This window comes from Enhydra lutris, unplaced genomic scaffold, assembly GCF_002288905.1.
Source record: "Enhydra lutris kenyoni isolate GAN:26980312 unplaced genomic scaffold, ASM228890v2 scaffoldscaffold72, whole genome shotgun sequence".
NCBI lineage: Eukaryota > Metazoa > Chordata > Mammalia > Carnivora > Mustelidae > Enhydra > Enhydra lutris.
The window spans coordinates 901499-908357 of NW_019154156.1; the positions used below are offsets into that span (position 1 = coordinate 901499).

At 37.3% G+C, this 6859-nt stretch overlaps 1 pseudogene; it reads right to left on the reverse strand.

Moving 5' to 3' along the window:
* Positions 1–3738: 3738 nt before the first annotated feature.
* Positions 3739–4004, reverse strand: LOC111159958 (annotated as a pseudogene).
* Between the last annotated feature and the right edge of the window lie 2855 nt (positions 4005–6859).

The following is a 6859-nucleotide window of genomic DNA, read 5'->3' on the forward strand; positions in this document are numbered from 1 at the left end:
GGGGTCAGCTAGCCTCTTTGCAAAAGCCTAGTTTGTAGATTCATAGTGAGGATTAAATAAGGGAATCCATGGAAAGAGGTTACAACAGTAGTTATCAGATAGAAACTAAAGATAGTGCAGCTCTTCTCCTCCCTTTCTTTTCCTCCTCCCTTCCTTCTCCCTTTTCCCTTCTCTTCTTCCTCTTCTTTTTCCTCCTCCTCCTTTTCATTCTCCTGTGTTCAGAAATAATCTCTATATTACTGTTGAAACTCAGCAACTTTTCTTTGTAATCACTATTTATCTTTTTCTTAGGATACATTTTTGACTTGAAAAACATGTTGGCATTCTGTGTTTCTTGAATTTCCCTTTGCTTTATCTTTTTCATATATTTGGACTCCTCATGTATACTTAATGGTCAAATATCATGAATTTCTAGCTTTCAGTATGCTTCTGGGAAAATGTTTTGTTATACAATACTTTGTCCTTTCTTTTTTCATGGAGAAAACAATTTGAAATTTCAGCTGGAGAGAAGATGTAAAGCTGTCTGACTCTCTCACAAGTCTTGTCCTATAAACTATTAAACTACACAAAAGGAGCACACTTTCCTTTTTTGGAGGATTGTTTATTATTCCTCTGATTAAGCTCACATTTGCCAGGACAGTGTTCTTATATCTGTACATAAATAGAGTGAGCTAGGTCCCAGAATTCAGTCTTGGTTTTAATATGTAAGAGAAGAGGGTTACTGACTGACCCAACTGGTCCTGTCCTCCGTTCCTGCTATGAATCTCTAGATCCAGGAAATACATGTATTTCTATATATGATGGTTTTATAAATTTTATGCTTATGAAATGTATATATATTTTTCTCTCATTTTTGAATTTTGCATTTGTGGTGGACTGAAATGTACTTTTATTAAATCAACAACAAGATGCCTCTGTATACCATCTGTAATTTCAGTTATCAGTTTACATTGCTGAAGCATCAATTAAGAAATATGCAGTTAATAGAATTGTTAAAACAAAAAGTTAAACCCAGGTATTTTAAAGGATTATGCTTTGACATCTTCTACTTCTAGTCTCGACAGAGTAGCTGGTACTGAACTTGCCCCCCTCCAAAAAAACTTATAAAAATAGGCAAAATAAATATGACAAATATTTTTAGAACTTGAGGAACATGCAGTCCAAGGTTGTGATTCTTAAGATAAGGAAAGCATGCCAGGTGAGCTCATGCATACTCCTACTTTTCCTAGAGGCACTTTCCTATAACCACGGAACTCAAGTAGAATGGAAATTAAGTGGAATAACTGTCTCACTTTGCTGAAGAGCAGATTGGAATTCTTGGCTGGTAGACTTCCTGGAATTTGTTGGGGAGAGTACCTAAGAAGAAAAAACTTCACAGGGGGGAATGCCTAAAAGTCTGTGTGGGGTTTTATTTCATGTCCTTAAAAAATCATTGAGATGCATAGACTCAAGACAAGGTACCAGAGATTTCTTGATGCAGTGATAGGAGATAGAGTTTCAGTCTGATCAGAGTACAGAGACCTCATGAAAAGACTTCAGTATTTAGCTGAGACTCCATACTGTGGAGTAAGGAATATGTACCAGGACTAAGTTTAAACTTGAAATAGAACCACCTTAACAAAAATTAAACCAAGCTTAACAAACTCAAATATACCTACCAATAATTCAATTGCTTGCTAGCAGAAATTTAACATCTCTTAAAAGAAGTTCATGCAATCTAGACTCCCTGCAGCACATCATCCGCAGTGATAAAACGATTACTAGACAGGCAAAGAATCACGAAATAGTGGTTCGTAGTCAAATCATAAATCAGTCATTAGGAATAAACCCCAAGGTGACATACATGTTTGAATTAGCAGGCAAGAACTTTAAAACAGCTATTATAAATATGCTTAAAGACTAAAGGAATGCATGCTTACAATGAATGAACAGCAAATAAATCTCAGCAGAAAATTGGAAGCTATGAAAAGTTGCCAAAAGAAAATTCTACAAGAAAAAAAAAAAAAGAAAATTCTACAAGAGATAATAGTATATTTGAAATAAACAAAATATCACTGGATGATCCTAGTAGCACATGCAAAATGGCAGAAAGTGAGCTAATTTCAAAACAGAGTGCTTTAAATTATCTAATATAAAGAACAGGGGAAAAGACTGAAAAAATGAATAGAACCATAATGACCTGCCAGACCTTTCATAATGATTAAAGGATCAATTTCACTTCATCATTCAACATAAATGTGTGTGTTCCTAATAACAATGTGAAACAGAAACTTACAGAACTAAAGAGAAATAGACAAATTCACAACTATAAGTTGAAAATTTAAATAACCTATTCTCAATAATTGATAGTACAAGTAGATAGAATATAGTAAGGATAAAGAAAATCTGAACAACCCTGTCTCTAACCTAATTGACATTTGTATAATACCAAACCCAACAATAGAATCACATTCCTTTCTAGTGCAAAAACAAAACAAAATGAAACAAAACAAAAAAACAAGTTAAAAAACCTACCCCACAACCCTCCAAAAACAAAGAACCTGTAGCCCAAAACCATTCAACAGGATGGACTATATACTGGGCTATAAACCAAAAATGGAATTAAATTAGACATGGACAATATTGAGGTATTAAGAAAAGTCCCAAATACTTGGAAATTAAAGAACACACTATTAAATAACGCTTAGGTCAAAGACGAAATCCTAAGGGATCCAGCGATCTTTGTGGCGATAGGATCCGCAGTGAGGCGGGCACTGTCTGCAGCAGTGCACAAGCACGCAGTGTGGCCCTGGAACTCAGGTGGGACAGAGATGAGGGACGTGCGCAGAGACACATATGTCTGCAGCAGTGCGGCAGGGTCCCAAGTCTCGTCCCTCACCAGCTGCAGCGATTTCTCACTCCCTCAGCACAATGTGACAGCAACCAAAATGAGAGGGAAGAAAATACCAACTCCAACCTTGAGTATCCTGGCAGGCTCTCAGAACCATGAGCTTTCATAGAACAGCAGTAATCAATAAGACATTTTGGAAAGATTTTAGGAACTGATATGGATTCGTGGCTTCCCCTTTATTAACCTCATGCATTACTTTCAGCTGCGCTGCCTCCAGCAGGAGCAGGTGGATCTACCAGCAACCTTGATGGAGCCACCCAAGGGTGTGCCCATGTAAGGGCAGAGGGAAACTCAAGAACCACTGACCCAACCACTTGCTCCACCAATTTGTACCTTAGCGTCCATACAGATGCCTTTTAAGTATGGGCATAGACAAAAAAAGAATTCGTATTGAAGGAGAAACACACTGTCTTCAATGTAAGGCTGAACTTTCTGCATACAGAACAGTAGCTTAACACTTAGTCTTTAGCATAAAATATTCTCCCCCTTAACCATTTTTCATGCTGCATAGCACCACTGCCCTCTGGAGACAGTGGGAAGAGCATGCCCAGGCTCCCTTTGAACTCCCACTCAGCCAGATGCCCACGTCAACTGGCCACAGTGGATTCATTCCCCATGGCTCCACAGAGCACAGTGTGGATGTGTGCACTGCAGACCTGAGAGCCGTGACCCAACTCCAGGGCTACCATGCGCTTTTCCAGAGCAGGCTGCACCAGATGGTGGTGACAGCTGTGTGCAGGACTGGAGTGCTAGCTCTGCTGCGGGTGCCCCCGGACCAGGCAGTCCCTGTGAGTCTCGGTTTCCTCATATCTCTTCCTTGATGTTCCGTCTTTGTTCATCTAGTATCCTCAAACTGAAAGTCCAGGACCTTCCACACTAATTATAAAGTCTGGCTGAACATTTAATAATGAACAAAGTTGTCTTTCTCCGTGGTGCAGCTGTGCAGGAGAGCTCTCCAAGAGAAAGCGTGCCCTTGACAGCACTCAATCTTAGATCCAGTTGTAGCTCCATGTCAGGTCCCATATTGTCTTCTTTCAGTCATATCCAAACTGTGGTCTTCTTCATAGCCTTCCTGATATCCTTCCCTATGAAACCTCTCATTTGCCATCACCATGGTGTGGAATGTGTGAACTCCCCACCAGGTGGCACCTGGCTGGCCCTCCCCCACCAAGCTTGGCCAACCTGCGCCACTGCCACCAGTAAGGTTCTAGCATCATCAGCTCACACCCTCCTCGAGGCCAGGCTGCGACTGCCGGCAGCAGTGCAGAGCCAGAAAATAAGAGTTTTAAAAGCAGTGGCTTAAGTTTCTACCCTAGGAAGTACAAACAAACAAAACATAACTGAGCAAAATAAAATAAGAATAAATTAATTGAAGAGCCAAATTTGGTTTCTTAAAAAGATTGATAAACATCTAGGAAGATGATCCAGAAAAAGAGAAAAAAATTACCAAGATCAGTAATGAAAGAGGGGATTCACTACAGATTTTAAAGGTGTTACAAGAAAATGTAAGAATATTATAAGCAATTTATGCCAACCAACTGGACTAGGCAGGTGAAATGGACAGGTAGATTCACAAATGAGTTCTATCAAGCATTTAAGGAAGAAATACCAATGTTTTGATTTGGTGAGTTCAGTATAATCTTTGTAACAGAACCTGGTATCAACAGAAAGAAAAATTACAGACCAATAGTATTCATGAACATAGCTGCAAAATTCCTTGTCAAAATACAGCAAATAGAATCAAACAAAGCATAAAGACTATATTATATCAAGACCAAGTGAGGTTTATTCCAGCAATGCAAAGTTTAACATTGGAAAAGCAATGAATGTGGTTCACCATATTAACTGAATAAACAACAAATTGTATAGTCACTATAGTTTTTATTGTTAAAAAAATTGACAATATTAAATATCCATTCATAATAAAATGACCAGCAAATGAGAAATAGAACTTTCTCAACATAAAAAAGGGCATCTATGTAAAATCTATAGTTAACCAATTTAATCATGAAAGACTGGATGCTTTTCCCCTAAGGTAAGTGACAATGCAATGATTTCTGCTTCGATCATTTCTATTCAGCAAAGGAAGTCAAAGCTGGTCCTGTAAGAGAAGAGAAAGAAATAATATCATAAATATTGGGAAAAAAGAAAATCACCCTTTTTATAGAAGACATAATTATCTATATAGAAAATTCTAAAAAATTTACAAAGCAGTTACTAAAAATATTGAGTAAATTTCCCGACTGTAAAACACCAGGTCAATTAGATTATGTTTCCTAAATAAGAATATGAACTTAAAACTCTTTCATATTTACCATATTTGATGAAAACATTAATATTTAAGAATATGTTTTAAAAAGTGGAAGATTTCTATAGTAAAATTTACTAAAATTCCTAATATAAAGAAAACCTAAATAAATGGAGAGTTATTCCATGTTCATTAATTGGAATTAAGTGTTGTAATACTGTAATACTAAGTAATACTCTTGTCTGTTCTCCCCAAATTGATCTATAGAATCAACACAGTAACAGCAAACTTTTTAATAAAAATTGACAATATTATTCTAAAATTCATGTAGAAATTTAAATGTCACAGAAAAGTCAACATATTCTTGTAAAAAAAACTAATAAATTTGGAATACTTCTACTACCTCACTTAAAGAACTCCCATAAAGCTACACTAATCAAATAGCGTGGCACTTGCATGAGGATAAAGAGTCCAGAAAGCGACCCAATTCATTTTTTTAAAAAAGATTTTATTTATTTATTTATTTATTTGAAAGAGATCAGGAAGAGGACAGGCTGGGGGAGATGCAGAGGGAAAGGGAGAGGCAGAGGAAGAGGGAGAAGCAAACTCCCGGCTGGTTAGGGAGCCCGATGTGGGACTAAATCCTAGGACCATCCTAAAGTATTTTTAAAAATGGCAGGGGTGGGGGTGCCTGGGTGGCTCAGTGGGTTAAAGCCTCTGCCTTCGGCTCAGGTCATGATCCCAAGGTCCTGGGATCAAGCCCCACATCAGGCTCTCTGCTCAGCAGGGAGCCTGCTCCTTCCTCTCTCTCTGTTTGCCTCTCTGGCTACTTGTGATCTTTCTCTCTCTCTCTCTTTCTCTGTCAAATAAATAAATAAAATCTTTAAAAAAAAAAATGGCAGGGGTGCCCCCGTGGGCACTCCTATTTTTAAAAATATTTTTTCGGAGTAGTTTTAGGTTTGCAGCAAAATCTAGGGGAAGGTGCAGAGATTTCCTGTATATTCCCTGCCCCCACACATGCACAGCCTCCTGTTACCAACATTGCCTCTCAGAATGGTATATTTGTTACAACTGATGAACATATATTGACACCACAATCATCCAAAGTCCATGATTTCCATTATAGTTCATGCTTGGTATTGTAAGTTTTATGGGTTCGGACAAACGTACAATGATGTATCTACTATTATGGTATATAATTTCCACTGCCCTAGAAGTTCTCTGTACTCTGCCTATTTATCTCTCCTCCAAAGGAATATTTTTTGAGACCCAGTAATGAGCAAAGGTTTCTTAGACAAAACACATAAAACCATCATTGTAAAGAAAAAAAAAAACTGAAAATTAGACTTAAATTCTGCTCACCAAAAGTCTCCATTAAAAAGCAAGATTAGGCAAGCCACAAAATATTCGTAAAACATGCATCTGCTAAAGACCTGTATCCAGAACATATAAAGAACTCCTAAAATTCACTAATAGAAGGATTAAACTACCCTATTTAATATTAGGAAAAAACATGTTCAGATACTTCACAAAAAAAATACAGAGAAATAGCCAATAAACAAATGAGAAAATATTCAGCCTCTTTAATCATTAAGGAAATGCAAACTAAAAACTCAATGAGATACCATTATTAATCCCTAGAACGGTTAAGATTTAAACTACTGTCATCACATGTTGGCTAGGATATATGGCAACTAGAATTCTCATACAATGATGGTAGG